This window comes from Schistocerca nitens, chromosome 3 (genome assembly GCF_023898315.1).
Source record: "Schistocerca nitens isolate TAMUIC-IGC-003100 chromosome 3, iqSchNite1.1, whole genome shotgun sequence".
Taxonomy (NCBI): domain Eukaryota; kingdom Metazoa; phylum Arthropoda; class Insecta; order Orthoptera; family Acrididae; genus Schistocerca; species Schistocerca nitens.
In genome coordinates this window covers 251647674-251669720 of record NC_064616.1, presented here as the reverse complement: position 1 = coordinate 251669720, position 22047 = coordinate 251647674, and the positions used below count along the sequence as shown (strand labels likewise).

The 22047-nt window shown below is 42.2% G+C and overlaps 1 protein-coding gene across 2 annotated transcripts in view; it reads left to right on the top strand.

Moving 5' to 3' along the window:
• Nucleotides 1–6388: 6388 nt before the first annotated feature.
• LOC126248216 (aquaporin AQPAe.a) overlaps nt 6389–22047 on the top strand; it is a 32905-nt gene continuing 17246 nt past the window's right edge. For both annotated transcript variants that reach the window (XM_049949039.1, XM_049949038.1), the window contains exon 1: nt 6389–6456. The gene's annotated coding sequence lies outside the window, so the exon portion shown is untranslated. The remainder of the gene's footprint in view (nt 6457–22047) is intronic.

Here is a 22047-nt window from a genome sequence, read left to right as displayed (position 1 = left end):
ATACCCACAGTCAACGTCTATCTTTAGGAATTCTGGGAACCGGGGTGATGCAAAACTTTTTTTGATGTGTGTGTGTCTGTCGGTATAAGGAGGATTACTTTATAGTACATCAGCGCACCTGATGAAGGCAACGTGGTCGATTGCCGAAATATTGTGTCCTATGCACACTCATACCAGGCTGTTCACCCAAGATTTATTTCGGCATAAAATACGCCTGGAGAAATTGAAGAATCACCTTACTTTATTTTGTTTCCTTGCTTTTAGCGTTTGTAAATGGTATAATGTTGTCCCTGAACATGTTGTGGCAGTAATTACACGATTGACAATGGGGCTGAATGTTCTCGATATTGCTTTAATAACAGTTGTATGATGGCTTCACATCAGTTATATATGCGATGTTTCTGCCGTGGAAAAGAAAGGATAGTTTTTGCGTCTGCAGATACAAAAATACGTCCCGAGCTTTCGCAACATGGCCAGCTGAGTCCATGGCCTGTCCAACAGCGCTCGCCGCCTGCCGGGCTGTAGCAGGCAGCGCGTTGCCGGAAGAGTCGCATTCGCATTGCATGAGGTACGGCCGCGGGGGAGGGGAAGCTTGTCAGACCTGTTTGGCCGATCCTGCCAGCAACGTGATACGGCGCGCTGCAGGGCTCCGCGTACACGTATCACACAACACGCTCCGCCACGTGCGCGCCCGCTAGTCACAACCTGGGATTCGTCAGCACTCCTAAGTCTTTTTGGGACAACTTATCTGTAAACTTATCTGTAAACCGAATTTCGCGGAAAAAAGCCCATCCGTTAACCGTGTGACGTACTAAATGCAGCGAACTACAATGTCTTCCAGCTTCCGACTGAGAAACCTGTTCTACCGGGAGGCGATCTTTTTACGGGTCGGAAGAACAAGTTCACGGTGACTCATCGATCCATCCCCCACCCTTACCCAGTGTTTCCAGTCTCAGACTCTCGCATGTCAGCAGCTGGTCGGAGACAAACAAAACATGATTAAAATACGTAGATACCTCTCGCATCTCTTCGGAAGACGTATGTCGCAGAGCGTTAAAACAATCTATTTATAAGCCATGTAGCAATGATAAGCAATTTTAAGTAATTTTTCCTTTAAAGATGGCAAACGAAGATCACGATGACCAGCAGAACAGTTATTAGCACCCGTACCTCTTGTCAACCAACAGACAAATAAAATGTCAGTAATCTGACGTAAATACGTCTTTACATTTCATTTGTTCATGAAAGGACCCAATACCTTTAAATTTTCCTTTAACTCGTCGTTTAGCGGGTTGAATGAATTTCAGCTGGTCTTATTCATCGAAGAAGCTTGCACAGGATAGAGTAGCTGCATCAAACCAGTCTCAGGACTGAAGACTACAACAACAACACGCTTAAATGTATTTGTTGTTATTTTTTTCTAACTGCTGTTCAGTTTTCCTCCTTTCCAGTAATCTACAACAGATTTTTGGTAAAGATTTTGCATGTTGCTGGTCTTTTGATGTAACTCCGTTTAAAATGCGAATTACTCCTAAAACATATTTTTACAGGTTTTTACAACCTTATTGCTACAGGCAACGTTGTTATGCCAGTGTTGTTGTTGCTGTGATCTTCAGCCTGAAGACTAGTCTCTTGCAGTTGTCCACGCTACTCTGTCCTTTGCAAATCCGTTCATCTCTTAATAACTATTACAACTTACACCCGTTTGAACCTGCTTACTGTAATCACCCCTTGATCTCCCCTCGCCCCCTCACCCCTTTTCTCTCTCTCTCTCTCTCTCTCTCCCTTTCTCTCTCTCTCTCTCTCTCTCTCTCTCTCTCTCTCACACACACACACACACACACTTTCCACCATTACCAAACTGACGATTTCTCCATGTTTCAGGATGTGTGCTGTCAATCAATACCTCCATTTAGTCAAGCTGTGCCATAAATGTCTTTCTTTTCGATGTTGGATTCAGTACATCCCCATTAGCTACTGGATCTACCCATCTAATCTTCAGCACTCTTCTGTAGTTCAAAAGTTTCTATTCTCGTCTTATCTGGACTGCTTATCATCTGCGCTTCACTGCCGAACAAGGTTACACTCCTGATACATGTCTCAAGAAAATACTTAAATTTACATTATATGTACTGTGTCAAATTTTATTCTTAAGAGTACGAAACTATGTGGTAATACAGCTAGTTATAAATATACTAGGAAACGGCATACATGCTACGAATATCCAAAGAAACGTAATCCGTTTTTGAGACGTTTTGTCCCAGAAGAAAGCCCTCCATAATTTCTTCAGTTCTTCCCCATGCACTGACATTGTACTCAAGTCAAAAAATGTAAATTTATGCGTGACCCTGCATATCATCGATCGACATAAACTTTTTAATTATATTTATTGAAGTAATAAGTAATCACGACACTGGAAATCATATATTTATTCCACTGCAAGCTCCTCTCAATGCCCCTTGTGTTTCTCAAATCATCAGCGAACTGAAATCATAGTGATAGTTAATATTCGGCAGTTTGATATTGTAGTAAACACAAAATTCTCCAGTGAGATTAACCGTTTAATGCTGAACTGAATCACGGAGTATAATTTACTATGATGTCTCAGAAAGTATGAGCTCGTAAATAATGTGCGAACTTTCAAGAACGACAGACGTCAACATTTCACTTGAGAGTACTGGCTTATAAGTTCCTATGTAGGCTAGATGCAGTAAAATTACAAGTGTTGACTTCCGTTCAAAAATGGTTCAATTGGCTCTAAGCACTATGGGACTTACCATCTGAGGTCATCAGTCCCCTAGACTTAGAACTACTTAAACCTAACTAACCTAAGGACATCACACAACTCCATGCCCAAGGCAGGATTCGAACCTGCGACTGTAGCAGCAGCGCGGTTCCGGATCGAAGCGCCTAGAACCGCTCGGCCACAGCGGCCGGCTGACTTCTGTTATCAAGTATTTCACCTTTCGAGATCATGCTTCTTTAATTTAGTCACACGATGTAGTTGCATCTTAAAATGACAGGCCAAGAGGAGCGTGTATTTTAACAGGAAAATTGTAATTAATTTTACCACACAATAATTTCATTTCGTCACATATGCCCGTAGCCGCTAAATTACTGAAACATTGCGGGCTATAATACCCTTGAATAAACCAACTTGATTCAAGGGGTTATGTAAAAGGGCACTTGCCGTAACCAGTGTGCAAAATTGTCAAAAGGTATACTCAGTCAGGTTACCGTCAACGTAACTAGCTACAATGCAGCTTTGTACAAACTATTTCCAGCAATCCATTCCACGTCTATTAGAAGCCTAGTATTTAAAGTTCATTTGCCAAATTCTATACATAAAATATTGCGTAAACGTCGAACATTCGCAACTAGAATGCATAACTTGAAAGTGAACGTTTTATTCCCTGAATTACATTTTCGATATATCTAGCAATGAACGTAAAGTGGCCGTTACCAACGATTGTTCAGAAAATGTTGCGCGTAAATCTGATTGTTGAATGATTATTACAAGAATGAGTGCAATTTCTTTAGGATCGAAGTGAGAGAATCTAAGTAAGAAGGTCCAAAGAAGGACTGTACAGTTGTCAGAGGCTTTATTTGAGCCAGCTGAGGCGATGGTTAAGGCATTAGACTTCTGTGAATAAAACTGTCTAGATAGCTTTTAAAAAAATACATAATGCGATCTCGACAACATTTTTCACAAAAGTTCATTTTGATAACACACTCACTTCAGAAATTTAATTCCTTTATTAATAAGTTGATGCCAAGTCGGACAAAACACGAGTTTCTAATATTTTTTAAGATGAAAGTAAATACGGTGAGAAAAAAGTACCGTAAGCAGTGCAGACAGTGTTATACGCGAAAGTTCGCAATGTACGTTGATTGATGTAAGAAATTTATTTCCTTTAGTAGTACAGTGGACTTTCTCCTATAGATACTCATTGGACAGTAGTGGGAAACACTCCACGAAAACTGCCGTTCTTCGCGTAGAAAGTATACTCAGCCCTTACGGAGTGTATAAACGACAAGCAGTCTTCGAACTTGCAGTCTCTGGCAAATTATGTACCACGCATCTACCATATTTCGTTTTTATTTTCACTTCTTCGGATGTCATCGAAGGGAAGAGAGTTAAAGTCTTTTAGACAGCAAAATTATTAGAAACAGAACACTAACGTAGTTCGAGGAGGAACTGAAACGAATCAGCAATGGCCTTGTTGTGTGTACAATAACAACAGCCATCTAGATAGTACTTAGGGGCACATGGTGGTTCGATCAGTATCCGACTCTTGGTCTTAATAATGCTAGCAACTTCTTTAGTAAGTATCTTTAATAAGTAAGTCTCACCAAAGTAAACACCATACAAAACTTCTACCCTACACGTTCTACCTATGACTGAAATACGGAGAAATAAAATTATATCGAAAAGAGATACTTTTAACCATGTGTTAGGTGGAGGCTCGTGGAGAATAATTATAGAAGTAGTAGAAGCAAAGAGGGAACATTAACTGTTACCTTTTCCAACTGCCAGGCGGGGCCATACGAACGTGAGAAAATGGGTTACTCTCATGATTATTATCTGGGTTTAAGTTTATTTGAGTACTCTATGATTTGGTCACGTTCTTACTCGCTTAATGTTTGTATTAGCGACTGTATTTATGTCTGTGTATCTATGAACTGTACACTTAGATTTCTATCTGAAGATGAGCAAAACTCGAAACAGTAACGGCAATACAGAAAAAATTACACAATTTTTGACAGCCATACCCGGAGACGACCATGTGTAGTGATTACCATATTGTCGACAGTGAAGTCATTACAAGGAAGGAAAGAAGGACGGAAGATTACGGTATAATGTGCCGTCGGCGATGAGATTAGGGTCGGATTAAAAGCTCGGATTGGGGAAAGATAGGGAAAGAGAAGCGACCGTGTCCTTTTCAAAGTAATTTTGCCTTGGATGATTAAAACAACCCACGGGAAACCTAAAACTGGATGGGCGGACAGTAATTTGAACTAGCGCTATTCCATTTTTACAGCAGTGAGACCGTAAGAGACGATTTGCTGAGCCACTTTTAGAAGAATGCGGCAAGGAATCATTTAAGGTGTAAGAAACCCTTCAAAGGAAACATCCTAGAATGAAAACAAACACTCCAAACCGACGTTTTACATAAGTCACATGCAACGAAAAAAAATGGTTCAAATTGCTCTGAGCACTATGCGACTTAACTTCTGAAGTCATCAGTAGCCTAGAACTTAGAACTAATTAAACCTAACTAACCTAAGGACATCACACACATCCATGCCCGAGGCAGGATTCGAACCTGCAACCGTAGCGGTCGCTCGGCTCCAGACTGTATCGTCTAGAACCGCACGGCCACTCCGACCAGCCATGCAACGAAAATCTGTAACGTAACCATCTGTGTGTGGCGTGTTTATAATTATGTTATTTATATTTTTGGACATTTAATCTGTAAAAAACACACCACATGTCATAAAGAAAGCGTGCAAACCGTCTGAGAATGAATCACAACGATTCGAAACCGGTAACGGTACCCTTTGAATAAAGGAACTGAAAGTAAATTTGTAGCTGGTTGCTGTCCTAACACCATCAACATTTGTCTTCAAACAACAGCCACGGTCTCCATCATGTCATCATACGACAAAATTACATCCTAGAATTCTCCTTCCGTATCTCAGAGAATCGATATACGTAGAGAAGTTCTATTTTTACTACTTAAGTAGAAAACGTATCAAAAATAACAAGGATGGAGGTACAACTACCCCTATTAAAACATTCAAAATAAAAATGCCGTATGTTTTCAAGAGGAGTATGACGCATGGTAAAATACTGCGCTTATTTGGTGTAATTTTTTTTTCTTTACTTTCCCAGGAAAATCGCTCTGACTTCAGTGCACTCAACACTTTGCAACAAATGACGTCGTAGCTGCACAAGAGAGGTCACACTTCTGTTTCGTCAGGTTCGATCTGAAGCGAGTGGAAAAGAACCACCTTTCGGCGTAAGGGAACACAAAATCTGAGAACAGGTCACCGCCAACAATACACGAGCTACCAGGTCGGACCTCTCATTGGCCACTCTCGGAATGACAGTCTGTAGCTTCGCTGACTCACGGCGAGATTTCCTGGAATCGTGCGAGGCAATCCCGATGTCGAGCCGGCGGCGTATCCACCAGGAAATAAAGGGCGCTCTCCCTGGGTTTTCACAAAAATCTGTCGGCGGTTTTGCGTCAATTCCCAAAACACGTGGTGGAACAATGGACGCAGCGCGCGGCCGGCCGCGGTGCAGCCAATGGGACTATGGCGGCGGTCACGTGGGCTGTGACGTCGCGGCGGCGTGCGTCGCTCAAATACTGCGGACGCCCAGCGCGCCGCACCAGTCGTTCGCCAGACGGACTTAGAAAGTTCTGCCAGCAGCCGCCGCTCCTGCAACCGGTAAATACGCCTCACGCACCTCTTCTCTTGCATTTTTGTACGCAGCCACAATGCTCATACGACTGCCACAGTCTTCAATCGCGCTTTAATATCGGACGCTTGAATTTAACACGGATTTAGACAAGCACAAGAAGACAATATCTGTCGTAAGCTGACTACGTGATTTACTAACGTGAATGTGTGAACAAAGAATTCTTTAGCCTATATAAGTACTGACGAAATCCTAATCCACTTGTAAGATACTGTATCGTTCTGACAAAATAATCCCTCCTTGTCTCCAGGCGATGTCTGATAGTGGTATCGTACTGCATTCCTCTACTATGACTTCGGGTGATCACTTCTTGATAACAGTTCTGTTGTGTGTTCTCGTAGACACTCTCAAAGACATTAGCTTAGCCTCAAAATTTGATACAACTAATCGGTAGAGCATTTGGCGGATTAGTCGCGATGGGCAGTTGAAATCTCCGAATTCTCAAAGCCTATTTACACGCGTAGCTTGTTTCTCTTTGGGGAAGGGAAGGAAGGGAGAAAGGTTAGGGCTTAACATCTCCTTCGCGTTCATCTCATTTACACGTAGAACAGTAGCTCAAGTAGAGGAGGATGAGGAAACGATTTTTAAGGAGCCAAGCCATCATTTGCCGTAAGGCTAACCGCGGAACACTTAAATATGGACAGCTGGATGTGGATGTGAACCCCACTCTTTCCTGAATACCAGTCCTGTATGTTAATCATTGCACAAACTCGTTCTTTTTCTTCTTAGCAAAGCACAGGTTGTACCTTCAGATACAGATTCCCCATACGATAGTACGTCCTTCACCATAAAATTGTCGAAAAATGTTGTTTCATTAGAACTCCGTTCAGAAAATACCGTATTGTGTATTATGTGACAGATCACACACACGCGAAAGGGTACCATTTCTGAAAATCGGAAAGATACGGAATCAGAGGCTATGATATAATTGTTTATGGAAATACAAGAAACTTATCATTGTGGCCGCAGATCTGTTGATGGGCGATGTCTGCTTAAGGCATTTACTGAAAATTGTTTGAACAATGTTTTAATAAACGGTGTTTTGGTATCCAGGTACTAACATGCACCTTGCCGCGCTACATATCAGTGTTTAACGCCTCATCCCCATGCTCGATAGTTGTTATATCGCCGTGCGGCTGTCTCCAGACTTCATTACTCCAGTAATTCAGTTATTTCACTATATAAGTTCAAAAACGCATGATATGTTTAGTTTTACGTGAGATGGTTAGGCATATAACAATACTGTCTAGTTTCTCACTACGGAAACAACACATAGTGTTTCTCAGTAATTTCGTGGACGTTATGAAGGCAGTGCTTCAGATGGTTGACAGTTTAGTTTCAAAATGTCGATATTTTCTTGGCAGCAGAAAGCTGCTCAACCATAGAGAACTCTTGCACGCTGTTTACTAATTGCGTCGTGTTTTCGTCTTCTAGATTATATAATAACAAATTAGTCAGTTAGTGATTATTCCTTTGCGTGTACGTTTTCTGTATTCGTCATTTTATTTTCTAGTTCAGAAACGGCAATGGGCTTCCGAGTGAATTGTAGTTTATGAATAGGAACCGAGATCTGCTGAACATTATACAATTCTCGTCAGCAAGCAAGGTCATCTTTCAGGTTTGACATGTGTGTGCGAAGCAATGACGACTAACAGAATTACCGTAACCGCCAGTGTCGTAACCACTCTTCCTTTGGCCACCACGTGCGAAAGGGATCGCCAAACCTAACTGTTAACAGCTAAATATAGCACTGTCTCAGTAACAATAAGCTGGTGCTCGCGCCAACAAGATAAGTATTTCTCTTGGCCCACGACTTTATCATACCACCCTTTTTCACTGTTCAAGACACGAATGATACTTAAGATTGCAGTGCACAAAATATCTATCTTTGTCACCACAGTGTTATATGAATGTAGTTTGCATATTTTCATACAGCTGCAGTTCTAGATATTTACTGTTTTTTCCAAAAAACATGGCGGATGAATTAGCCGTCTGTACTCAGCATCCGAAACGGAACATTTCAGGTATTTCTCGTTTGCGGAAGATGAACTACAAAATATGTATTATAGCAATTATTATCATATTGGGAAATAGGTGGTATAAATTTCAGTTTTCAGTTGGACTTTAACTATTTTACTTAGGTCAGTTACTGTATGTTAAATGTCTGAGTTACATTGTATTCAATGAAGTAAATAAACCTATTTTGCAACAATGTTTGCGCCAAATAGTAAATTGTAAAACTTGCTGATCTTCCGAAAATCTGTAATATACGTATACATGATCTATTGCACAATATTCCAGGATGATGATCACAGGTAAAAAGATACTCGAACTTGGATGAAATAATTGGGCAACTTTCTGTGAGGATTAGCTCTCTATAAATGAAAATAACTTGGCAGAATCGAGTTCAGCGATTTTTGGCGTTATCTACAGCAGAAATGCTTACATCTCAGTGGAAAAAGTAACATTATTGCGGTCGGTAAGCCCAGGACCTGGAAATAGCCTAGAATTCATTTTGGTAAAATCCAAAAGCCGTCTACAATTTACGCTTGCACGGCAGGGCACATTAATGTTTTCCGTATCCTTCAAGTGGCGTTTACGAACTGATAAAACTAAGTATCTAAATGAAACTGCACGACACGAATAAGAGTTACAATCAAACTGACGGGTGCTGTGTTTGTCGCGTTGGAAATCATCGCGGTCGCATTTTTTCTCATAAAACCATAAGTAGAGTTCTAGTACTTCATTACGTCACAGTCTGTTTTAGATTTTGGTGAAGAGGTACTAAAGTGCCACATTTCAAAAGCATCGCTGATATTACTTTAGGTGTGATATTATGCTATTCGATCATAAACCTGATTAATAATAAAGTTACACTTACTCATATCGGTCTTGCGCAAACTTGTTTACAAATAAACACAGAAAAAAGGAAAATACTAGATTCTTCAAATCAGAAAACGTTACGTTGTTTACCCAAAAGTCTTTCAAAAAGAGACAATATCATTGTAGCTTTTTACATGGTCGTTTTGCAGGATATGAGATAGTGGACCACATTTTGTAAGGACGTATATCCTCCGACGCCACCACTTCCTCTTCCCTTGGGTTTTTGGGGGAAGGGCAGTCTGCCAACACTATCCTCTAACCGCCGAATTATAGTACAATATCTCTCAGTTTAATGAGCGTGTGAATAGATTTTGCAGGTGTAAGCTGTGCAACCGTCTGCTTCCTTAGAATAGAAATAATCGATGACTTGAATTCAGGAACACAAGACTTCCCTGTTGTTGTGGGTTTGTTTTGTTAATGCTTCCCTGCTGTTGCAGGTTTCTTATCGCAAGGCGATAAAAGGTGCGGCAAAGCAGTCAGCGATACGGATAACCTTGCATGTTTTGGCTTTTCCTAGGCAACTGCTAAACCAACTGGAAAAACTAGACCAGAAAATACTAGAAATAGGATGAAATACTTCGAACGTGATCTACTAAAATGTTTCTTATACAACAGTGTGGCGTACCTGGTAATGCAATTTGAATTTGACTTCAGTGTAGACGGATATCATTTATGACGCTGATCTTGGCGGTTTGCTGTCGCACCCATTCTCTAGTTAAAGAGAACCAGATGTCTCGTTGTGGACTGAGTGCTGTCCTTGGATCTGGTAACTTGGCATTCTAATGGCTGCGCCACAGTCGAGGCAAGGAAGCCAAGCTCAGCGAAGTATGAAGCGCTTCCAGGGATTTCCTACTCTGACACAACACTGACGCCGCACACCCGAGCAGTGAAACGTTCAGCCTACTTAACAGAGAATTAGCTCACCCCGTCACGATACAGGTATCTGTGAACAGGGCAGATTAGGTGAACCCTAAATGTGCAGCCCAGTCTATATGAAAGAATAGGCGTCTCAAAGCTAGTTGCTTAGTATGGTAACGCAGCGTCATGAGGTACTCTTGTCTTCGAATAACCGCTACAAGTAGTGAATCTGAGTCAGGTAGTAAAAACCCGACTCGTATTTGGGAGCAGCGAGGTTCATACCTCCAGCTGGCCATCCGTTTCTAGTTATCTGTGGTTTCCCTCAAATTAAGTTAGGTAAATTCTGAGATCGTTCCTCAAACAAGACTATTTCCTACATCCCCATCACAGTCTAATCGTGCTTTGAACTCCTGCCTTTCCTCATTCAAGCGGAGGAACGCTGTAGTCGTAGTTGCGAGATGTTTCTTCAAGTTTGTTCCGGACCTCTTGATTTGGATTTCAGTAGTTCACTCTAATCATTAAAAGAATATTTAAGTGTCTTTCTTAACCAATACTGAAGTTGACTTCTTTCCCCTCTCTTGAATAATTTGAGCACTATTCTTGTTACAGCGACATTGCTGACTGTAAGCCCTTAAAACCCTATCAGTAAAAAATTGTCTGCACAAGTAGGCTGGTATCAACCGAGCCACCGGAATCGTAATACACTCCTCTAAATCTAAAATGTTTAGTATTTACTTTTTTCTATAATTCTCTACGCTAAGCGTAGGCATCATTTCCTGTCTTCACTGCTTAGCAACCACTATCGGTATCACAGTTGCATACATGGCTCAGCTACCTGTCGGGACACAGGAGCATTGCACGTCCCGACTACAGGCATGAAAAGCTGTAAACGTTAACACGTGGGAAGCATCAGTAAGGCTGCGTAACTGTAGCAGATGTAGGCTAGTACTCTATAAACGACACGGATTGCTGATGATGAAAACTTTACACATCGCTGGATTTCGCAATCGTTCTTTTCTTTTACAATTGAAAATTTGCAGCAGCTACTTAGAAATTTTGAATATTTATGTTCAAAAATGGTTCAAATGGCTCTGAACACTATGGGACTTAATAACTGAGGTCATCAGTCCCATAGAACTTGGAACTACTTAAACCTAACTAACCTAAGGACATCACACACATCCATACCCGAGGCAGGATTCGAACCTGCGACCGTAGCGGTCGTGCGGTTCCAGACTGAAGCGCCTAGAACCGCTCGGCCACGCCGGACGGCAATATTTATGTCACCAACTCTTTGCTAGCTGATCTGGGCATTCAGTTACCACCTGAATATATTCCGCACCGAGTAAAAATATGGAAGCATTCTTATGTAAATCATCGACGTAACGTTCTCGATTATCCTCATCTAATAAATATCTTGACAAACGATCTACAGTCTGCTGGAAACAGTACTAAAGAAATTTATTTATACAACGAATTTTTTTATTTGGCTTCCAATTATGAAAAAGCTACTGCGAGACTAGTGAAATTTTTCTGAAGTATGCAGAAAAGGTTTGGAGAGCAAAAGCAGCTACGCGAGTGGAAGGTAACGCCCAGCCGCTGACGCCTTGCTCGTTGTCTGCGGGCCGCCACGCTGTAACACGGTGCTGGGAGAGACACGCACAGGAAGGAAGCACGACAGATAATTCGCACATTTTATCGCGCGCGTTTGTAGTACATGGCCACACTTCAACTAGAAACGGTTATTCCCATCCTCGCTGAGGCCTTCACAATGGAACTACCGCTGCCTTTTCTGAGACGGTTGTTTTCCTAAGTTACAACTCAGGGTATTTTAAACTCACTAGAGCTGTCAAACCCAGTAATATTGTCTGCTGTTAAGTAAATACGGCTCAATTAATTCCATAATTTAACGAACAACTGACTATTTCTCCCTTACAACACATCAGGAGAAGTAACACTCGCTTTATCCACAAAATGCTACAAGATAAATGATGTCAAATGACATTTTTACTGCTCCAACATTGAGACATTGAAGATTCCTGCCGTCACATCAGCGAGTTCATTTTGAACGCTCTGCTTCATCATTTTTCGTGATCACAGTAGAATGAGCCATAACCTTGCTTAAGGAGCTTCGCAACGTTCGCCTGTGCTATATACGCTGACACACGGAACGTAATTTAGGAAGACAGTAATTCCATTTCTCCAGTTTTTAAGACCAGCGTTTCACCGTTGCAGTGCGTTTCAGTACGGTCGTGGCAGATAACTAAAACGTACTTTCACGTACGAGAATTCCCTGAGATGTATAAACTAGCAGGACATGTAAAGGGTACTGAGTAGACAATATTAAGAATAGGAACCCGAATCTGGAAACCGTACCTTTCCCGTTCTATGTACAGCTTCAAATCAGGTGTTTCTCTCATCCGCTTCTGCTCTTCTCCTCAGGGAAAGAGCAGTGTCTCGAATTTTCCTATTATAATATACAAGAGGGTAAACAAGATGCGCCTACCCCGTCTCTTACCGTAACATGTGACACATCGTAAGTGCATGAGTTGTATGAAGCCTTTCAACTGTTTACTTCTTGGATAAAAGCTGTTCGTTTAAACATGCCAACACACACCCATTTTAAGTAGTTCTCCTAGTCCCCTTCTGCTACGTTAGAAGTCAGCATATAGTTTCATTTACAAGAATCGTAGCTGACTATGTATCTAGGTTGTATAGGTTAGGACCAAGAGGAAATCAGTTTTCTCTTAATACCACTAGGCCGGCCGTTGTGGCCAAGCGGTTCTAGGCGCTTCAGCCTGGAACCGCTCGACCGCTACGGTCGCAGGTTCGAATCCTGCCTCGGGCATGGATGTGTGTGATGTCCTTAGGTTAATTAGGTTTAAGTAGTTCTAAGTTCTAGGGGACTGATGATCTCAGATGTTAAGTCCCATAGTGCTCAGAGCCATTTGAACCATTTGAATACCGTAGGCCTTCCTTCTTGCTGCATATAACGACAGAGCCTGCCACGAGAGCCGCATTCGACGGTGTTTACATGGCAGTATCTCATTCCGCCGGTTCGACGTCAATACTAACAAGTATTATATTACTTTACACTATGACGATAAAATACGTCGTTCCACTTTAAAAGTGTATTGCTTCAATACCTAGGTGAAATAAGAGCTAACGCTATAATCCATACAATGAAATCACGTGCCCCTCTACGTAGTATCATCGTCGAAAACCTGTTTCGATATCTTGATCCGTTAACGAAATAAAATGGGTGTTGGGCATCTTTCACGACTTCTACAGGGTGAACCACAAAAAAAAAAAAAAAAAAAGGCTCTGAGCACTATGGGACTTAACATCTTAGGTCATCAGTCCCCTAGAACTTAGAACTAGTTAAACCTAACTAACCTAAGGACATCACACACATCCATGCCCGAGGCAGGATTCGAACCTGCGACCGTAGCAGTCGCGCGGTTCCGGACTGCGCGCCTAGAACCGCGAGACCACCGCGGCCGGCGGTGAACCAAAATTCTACCGACAAGTTTTCAGAGGTTGTTCAGAGATACTTTCTGAATACTTTGTTACAAGGGATCTGTGGTCTTCGATGGCTCGTTACAGATGTTTTATAATACGTAATTATAATACATTAGGTTTGGTACCGCAGTTACCCTTATTTTCCGTGAAAATACCATCAAAACAGTGAAAACGTACGTCTTCTTCTTCACTTTCTTGTGCCTTTATCCCGAATCGGCACAGGGTCGACGTGGTTATTTACGAATTTAGTAAGGTTAGTTTAAGGGATAGCCGGATGCCTTCCCGTCGCTGCCCATTACCCGCCGGGACGCGTTATGTGGACCCCAACTACGTGCGTGTAGTGTCACTCGTAAAAGTGAGCGAAAGTTTTCTAAAAAATTTGCGAATCGTGTAACTGAGACGCGACCTGAGTGCCAGCCCGGTATTAACTTCATGGGATGTAGAAAACCACCTAAAAACCACATCCAGGTTGTCCGGCACGCCGACCGTCGTCGTTAATCCGCCGGATGGATTCGATCCGGGACCGGCGCACCTCCCCGTCCCAGAAGCGGTGGTTTAACGCTCGCTGCTATCAGTCGGGGAAAACAGCGAAAAATCTGTAATATGTAAGCACCAAAACGTACAACACTAAATAAAGAGTAATGTAATAGTAGTGCAACAAGGTTGTCGTCGCTGTGCGGGAAGAGCTCGGCATAGAGTCGTTGTGCAGCTCTCCAACTTCATTCAGTGAACCTACACACGATAACATATCGGCCATCTCTCCATCAGTAAACCTGTCCGTACTGCTGTTAACGTACAAGTAACACTGCCGGGAAAACAAAACCGAGACAAAAGCGAACAGTACTGAATGCAAGCTTGAGGGTGAAGAGTGGGACTTAATCGTACTGTTGTTAACAGGCAGTATTGTGAGGATGGATCTGAGCACTATGGGACTTAACATCTGAGGTCATCAGTCCCCTAGAACTTAGAACTACTTAAACCTAACTAACCTAAGGACACCACACACATCCATGCCCGAGGCAGAATTCGGACCTGCGACCGCAGCAGTCGCGCGGTTCCGGACTGAAGCGCCTAGAACCGCTCGGCCACCGCGGCCGGACCAGTATTGTGAATGAATGGAACAAGTTTGTCTCCGAGCAAGACACACAGTGTATACTTTCGACATTTGTGCTGTTGTGCCAACTTTTTCAGTGCAATATAGACACCAGTGTCTGCGGGTCCCTTATACCAAAATACTGTATCCAGAAAACATCGCTACGCATCAGAAATTTTGTCGCTGTAGTTCTTATCCGCTTTGTACATAAAGGGTGTAAAGGGTATAAGGGCAGATATGTCTGCTGGCGACTGAGGACGGTGTTGTGAACAACATCAGTATTTAGGTCATTTGCAGACTCACTTGCCATTACAAGTCGTACGTTTTTAGGTTGGTTAGTACCTCCAAGTACATGTGACAAGAGTAAGCCGCTAAGGCTAATTTTACCCTGGGTAGAAAGTCAGTTGTTGAAGTGTGGACACGTGGATGCAAAACAGTTAGTCTATACTGACACGTGTAGTCCACTTAGTGGTGCAGTATGGCTGTGCAACTGCTACGGTCGCAGGTTCGAATCCTGCCTCGGGCATGGCTGTGTGTGATGTCCTTAGGTTAGTTAGGTTTAAGTAGTTCTAAGTTCTAGGGGACTGATGACCACAGCAGTTGAGTCCCATAGTGCTCAGAGCCATTTTATTTGACTGTGCAGAAAACGCCAGGCGTTACAGTTTGTGACGCGCTTGTGGGAAGATTGTTCGACGCAGAGAAAAAGCAACCAACACACTTATGTGTGTACGATGTACACTGTAGGTATTGAGATAGTCTACCACACATAAAAATATCTGAATTTATACCCGTTACACCCTGTATATACAGGGTGTCCCAGGAGGAATGGTCGGTATTCAGTCTACTAAACATCAGATATAAAATGCATATCTTAAGAAGCATAACCACTTCTTCATCTTTGATAATGTGAAACAAAATCCCTTCTATTGCAATCTCTTTACTTAACATATTTTGAGAGGTGATAGTATGGACCGAAACAAGAAAAAAATTCCAGTAAACACGGTTCTGAAGAGCATACTTTAAGAGCAATGAGCACTTGTTCGTCTTCGCTACTGTGAAACACATATCTTCTACTGAACAAGTACTCATAGCTCTTAAGATCATTTTAGAGCCCATATTCACTGCATAATTTTTTATCTTTTTGGTCTACACAACCCCTTCGCAAAATATGGAAAGCAAAGAGCTTGTAGCAGAAGAGATTTGTTTCACTCTATCGATAGCGAAGAAGTGGTCACATCTCTTAAGGTATGTATTTTAGAGCCCACGCTTACTATACTTTTTTTGCTTCGAATGATCGTTCTGTCATATCCCTAAATACTGACCGTTCCGCCTGGGCCTTTCTGGGTACGCGGGAGAGCAGAGATGATATGCGCCTTTCGTCATGTGATTGCTAAAGTCGCAAAGGGTACGTATAAGTTACACGGAATGTATTTAATCGCCTATGGTGACGACATTGTGAACATTTTATTATTTTTAACTGCTCCCAATACGAATAAAAGCGGGCTCTAAATATTTTGAACCTCGGAGCGTCTCGTCTTCACCTTTCATGTCGAGGAGCGGAAAAGGAATAATCAATAACGGTTCGGCACGTCCTCGTCTGCGTATGCAGCGGAGTGTTAAAGTGGGTGTAGATGTCAGCCCCGGGGCCGACCTTCCGTGTGAGTTAGACCTGTCGGCTGTCGCAAGCCGCGTGACCAGACTCCGACAAGTGGAACGCGCTAACAGCTACGCCGCTCTCATTGATCAGCAGCTCGGACCTACAGCTGTTAAGCCGTCATCTGACACAGCCGTGGGGCGTCTACACGGCTCAGTTCTGTGCGCGGCAGTCGCGGGTGCGTCTCGTAGGCCTTTGTCACCAGTGGACTCGGCAGGTTAGTGCTGAAAGCATCAAAACGTTCCAGATGTAAGGCGATGGAATCAAATCATTCTTATACCACGTTAACATACGCTGAATTTGTGTTTTGAATATCAAGAGGTCCTATAGTTTTCCCATATTGGTTGGTGAAGGCAGCAGACTGCAGGAATGACGCTACGTTTTAGTGCGAAATGTAAACTAGTCAAGAGACAGAGCGAAAGTTAACATCGAATACAGGTCTCCAGGGTACATAAAACAAGACGAAATGAATAGGTTTCTTTTTTGTTTCCAATACCGAGAGACGCTATTCTGCTACAGCTGTCTAAAGTGGACATCATTGAATTCAGAGAGAATACAGTTATTTTCAAATACTGCTGACGTGTATCAGATTTTCACGCTATTTCAAAGCTGTCCATAGTCAGTTTCATTCCATGACCTATGCATGGGTTTCGGATAACTAGGAGTGAGGTATACATCACGTTTCAGATCGCCTGCAGCGACCTTATAAATCACGTTTCAGATCACTTGCAGTGAGCTTCAAGACCACGAAATGGGAATGGTTCAAATGGGTCTAAGCACTATGGCCGGCCGGAGTGGCCGAGAGGTTCTAGGCGCTACATTCTGGCACCGCGCGACCGCTACGGTCGCAGGTTCGAATCCTACCTCGGGCATGGATGTGTGTGATGTCCTTAGGTTAGTTAGGTTTAAGAAGTTCTAAGATCTAGGGGACTGAGACCACAGCAGTTAAGTCCCATAGTGCTCAGAGCCATTTGAACCATTTTAAGCACTATGGGATTTAACATCTGAGGCCATCAGTCCCCTAGACTTAGAAGTACTTAAACCTAACTAACCTAAGGACATTACACTCATCCATGCCCGAGGCGGGATTCGAACCTGCGACCGTTGCAGCAGCTCGGTTAAAATGGGAATTATAGGGATGCTTTCAGAAGAAATGATGTAGTACTGTTCGCACGAATTCAAATTGTGCGATTTAATGCTGCAATCGCTTTTTTTGGCAACCAATATTACGTCCTATAACAACGGAAATGATACACGTTCCAAGAAATTGAGGCTGTTTGCTCCAGCCCAAACATGGGACTGGAAACACCTACCTAAACGTTGATCCTAACTGTCTGAATTCTGGGAAAATGTTCTTCATGGTAGGCACAAAAATCTTATTCTGTGGACAAGAGTATCGGAAAAAGAGGGAAAGAAGGTTACAGTTTAACTACCGTTGATATCGAGGTAATTATAGAAGTACGACAAGCTTGCATGGGATGAGGATAGGAAAAGTATCGTTCGTAACTTTTTTGAAGGAACATTTTAGTATTCATCCTAAGTGACTTTCAAAAGCTACAGTAAATTCAAATCAGGATGTTTGGTCAGGAAACAAGACATACCTGGGACGCCTTATCTTGTGAGCTACAAAGACGTACTATTCAGCTCTGGAATGGAACGAACTTTTTATCATTCGTGATAAGTCTATGTTAGATATCCTAGAAATGAATTAGTTTTCAGTTTCTATTAATTCTTTAATAGACATACTGAATGATACGAAGTAAAAGTAGAACTATGGAAATGAAAGTAGTATCAATTTAGATTAGAAAAAGTTTATAAAAAAACCCGGGACAATTAAGGAACGAAACGGGTCAAAAATAATGTACTGACAAAATATGATGGACATAGAAGTTTACCTTTGGATCATGGATTCAGAAGATCCCAAATTTGGAAATCTGTGGTAAGGTGATATGGGACCAAACTGCTGAGGTCATCGGTCCCTAAACCTACACACTACTTACTCTAACTTAAAGTAACTTACGCTATGGACAACACACACACCCACGCCCGAGGGAGGACTCGAACCTCTGACGGGGTGGAGCCGCACGGACCATGACAAGGCGTCTTAGGCCGCGCGGCTACCCTGCGCGGCTCAGATGATCCCAAATGAGGCGTTACAATTATTGTGCCACATGATCGCCATACTTCTCACTTTTACATATTTAATCAAGAGGCGTATTTTCGCTTGAAAACTCGTTCGATGTTTCTTCGTCTTAACGTGATTCACAATGTTATACCATCCACTATGCAATCGCAAAGTTTCATTTGCCCAACGTACATACTACAGTATCTCCACTACAGTGATAAAAGTAAACTCGCCGTTGTACAAGTGGCTCTTCATAGCGTATATACTTGCTCAGTGCGCAGTAATTAACTGCAAATCAAATAGTTCAATGGTTCAAATAGCTCTGAGCACTATGGGACTTAACATCTGAGGTCATCAGTCCCCTAGAACTTAGAACTACTTAAACCTAACTAACCTAAGGACATCACACACATCCATGCCCGAGGCAGGATTCGAACCTGCGACCGTAGCGGTCGTGCGGCACCAAACTGTAGCGCCTAAAACCGCTCGGGCATTGTTGCCGGCCAAACGTCCCATAGCGTAAAATACTTTACCGAAGGGAAATAAGAAAATGCGGGACATTTGAACGTCCCCAAAACAACTTTCGGGACAACAGGACTTTTTAGAAAAAAAAACGAAACTGTCCCGGGAAAAACGGGACGAATGGACACCCTAATCTAGATGATTGCGGAGAAACGGCCAGATGTCATTCATAGAATGGCCAACGGAATATTTTTCTGGAACAAGATATCGTGGCGAGCCACTTAATGCTTGCGATGAAGGCAGATGCTGTTTGTATAACGACCCCAGGCATGGGCACGTCAACAGGAGTACATTGGCACGGCTGCTGTAGCGTACAGCGCTCTGCGAAGCACGCCAGCTGGCGTCCACTGCTGCCTGCCGCGCTAGTGGCCTCTCAAATACGCAGCAGTACAAGCGCCAGGGAAGACACACAGGGGAACTTGTTGCCAAGCGCCAATCCCACTCCTTGGCTCCCGACATATCAACACACTGGCCGCTGCGAAGCTGTGTGGCGTCTCCTACGAGAACTTCAGCTGTGTATTTATTTATTTATCGTATGGTGATACAGAGCTTGTATCAAATACATAATTTTAAGAGTATACAGTGTAAGAAATGACAAGCAAAATACAGGTACAGAATCAAATGTCCAAAATAGTATGCTAAATTATGTACACACGACACAAGTTCTTATCTTTCTAAGTCCAATCTGTTTATCTAGTTGAGCCCTTCAAGTGATGCGTGGCCAACATTATCAACGTTCGCAGCCATCACATAAAATGGCATGACACGTAGCCAACAGCATACACAGTGAGCCAGGAACATGCGAACATTACGCTATCGTGTCATTTAACACGGCTAAAGAGGCAGGAAAATTTAGTTGTCCTATGGAAACATTTGATGGCGTATTTAATTTATGAGCGTCACACACACGTACACTTTCGATATGTGCTAATGTTAACGAATGAAATGAAAAAAATTCTTTACGTGTCTGAATTGTGCCAAAAACGCTGCATCAAATTGTGCTCCGTTAGTTTACGTTTGACTTTTGAGAATAAACTGCAACAGGAACATAGCAAAGATGAGCCATTTTCAGGACGTAACCATAAAAAGACGGAAACAGAAACACAAGCAGATTAAAAATTGAAGTTAAACTACAGTACCGTCTTCTGCTAACATGCTGTACGATGTGACACAAAAAAATAGATATTGTATCGAACACTTTCCTTGTTTGTTGAGTGACTCTGCTGGTAAAGCCAGAGAAAAGAGTCAAGACATCTGTCACTCACTGAAGCACCCTAGTCAGGAAGTCACGTAATATTCTTTTTCCAAAACACAGGCTTCTACGCGTGAATACGACGCGGTAACAACATTCACGTCATCATGGACTTCTGGTTTAATCAGTTCCTTATTTGCGCTCTTTCAATAATAAACTGTGAATACTTTTTAGAATATTATATGATAGTGCTGAGCAACTGGAAAATATAGTGTGCTCTGTTATGAAAAGGACGGACAGCACATGAAAATAAAACTCGGGCTACATTACTTGGTGAAAACTTGAAAGGGTAGCTCTGGTCCCCAATTGTCAAAACACAACCTGTGATAACAACATTCGAGGTAGAAAGGCTACCACGGAATTGCCCAAAGATATCATTTTTTTATACCGAAGATGGATGCAAGACGTCGTTTGACACTACGTAATGGCGTACTAACCTGCCTAATTTGGTATGGATTTTCAGCGATTTTCCATAGTCAGCTAAACAAATATTACTGTGTTCGACTTTATTGCTTCAATTATGGAGCTCAATAGCACGATGAGCGACCAATTCCATAACATATACATATTCATACAGACCAGCACAATGCACAGTCAACCAAACACCCCAGATTTACACTGCAAACAGCGAACAGAGTTCGTGATTAAGTAAATCAGTGAAAGAGATGGAAACGGAAACAAATAATGGACCGTTATTGTTTCACACTGCCTTATATTTACACAGTATGCGTATCATAAGCATATTAAACATTTGCATTTTCTGTAAGGTACTTTAGATTCAAATGGCTCAAATGGCTCTGAGCACTATGGGACTTAACAGCTGTGGTCATCAGTCCCCTAGAACTTAGAACTACTTAAACCTAACTAACCTAAGGACATCACACACATCCATGCCCAAGGCAGGATTCGAACCTGCGACCGTAGCAGTCGCGCGGTTCCGGACTGGGCGCCTAGAACCGCTAGACCACCGCGGCCGGCTGTAAGGTACTTTAGAGCCGTAAATAATAGAAATGAGGTATGGCTCTAAATGAAACGACATGGTGTTTGCAATATAATTCTTGTGGATCATACATGATTTTAAGGGCTATTTCTTACTAGGTAATAAATGATACGCAAAGACAGATTAATTCCAAAGCCGAAAGCTCAAAATTTCACTGAATCAATCATTTGAAACGTCAAAGATTTTTGTAGTAGTCTCCACTACTATTGAGTCACATCAGATTGGGAGTGATATAATTCTGGTAAATACAAAATTTCCACACACACACCAATGATAAACTAGGAATTCGAGTGTGGAAACTGCGCTTGAAACTATCTACAGAAGTTGGACTTTCTCTCCACCAACGAACGACTGCCAACCGAGTGTTAGTTGTATTTCTGTTCTGGTGAAGAAGCTAAACACAAGTATCACATGAAGTATTCTTGATTCGAGTACGATGGCACACCAATTCTTTCTTATATTCTGTTTACACTTAACTGCGATTTTACTGGATTCATAAAGCGATGATTAGTTTATTTTCGTGTTGGTATTAAATACAAGTATCAGCACGATAGTATAAAAATGTGAACTTGATCCTCATCGACATGAAAGAAGCTGTACGTTTTAGAATAGGTGGTTTAAAGATGGTTACTGAAACGTAGAAATGAGTGG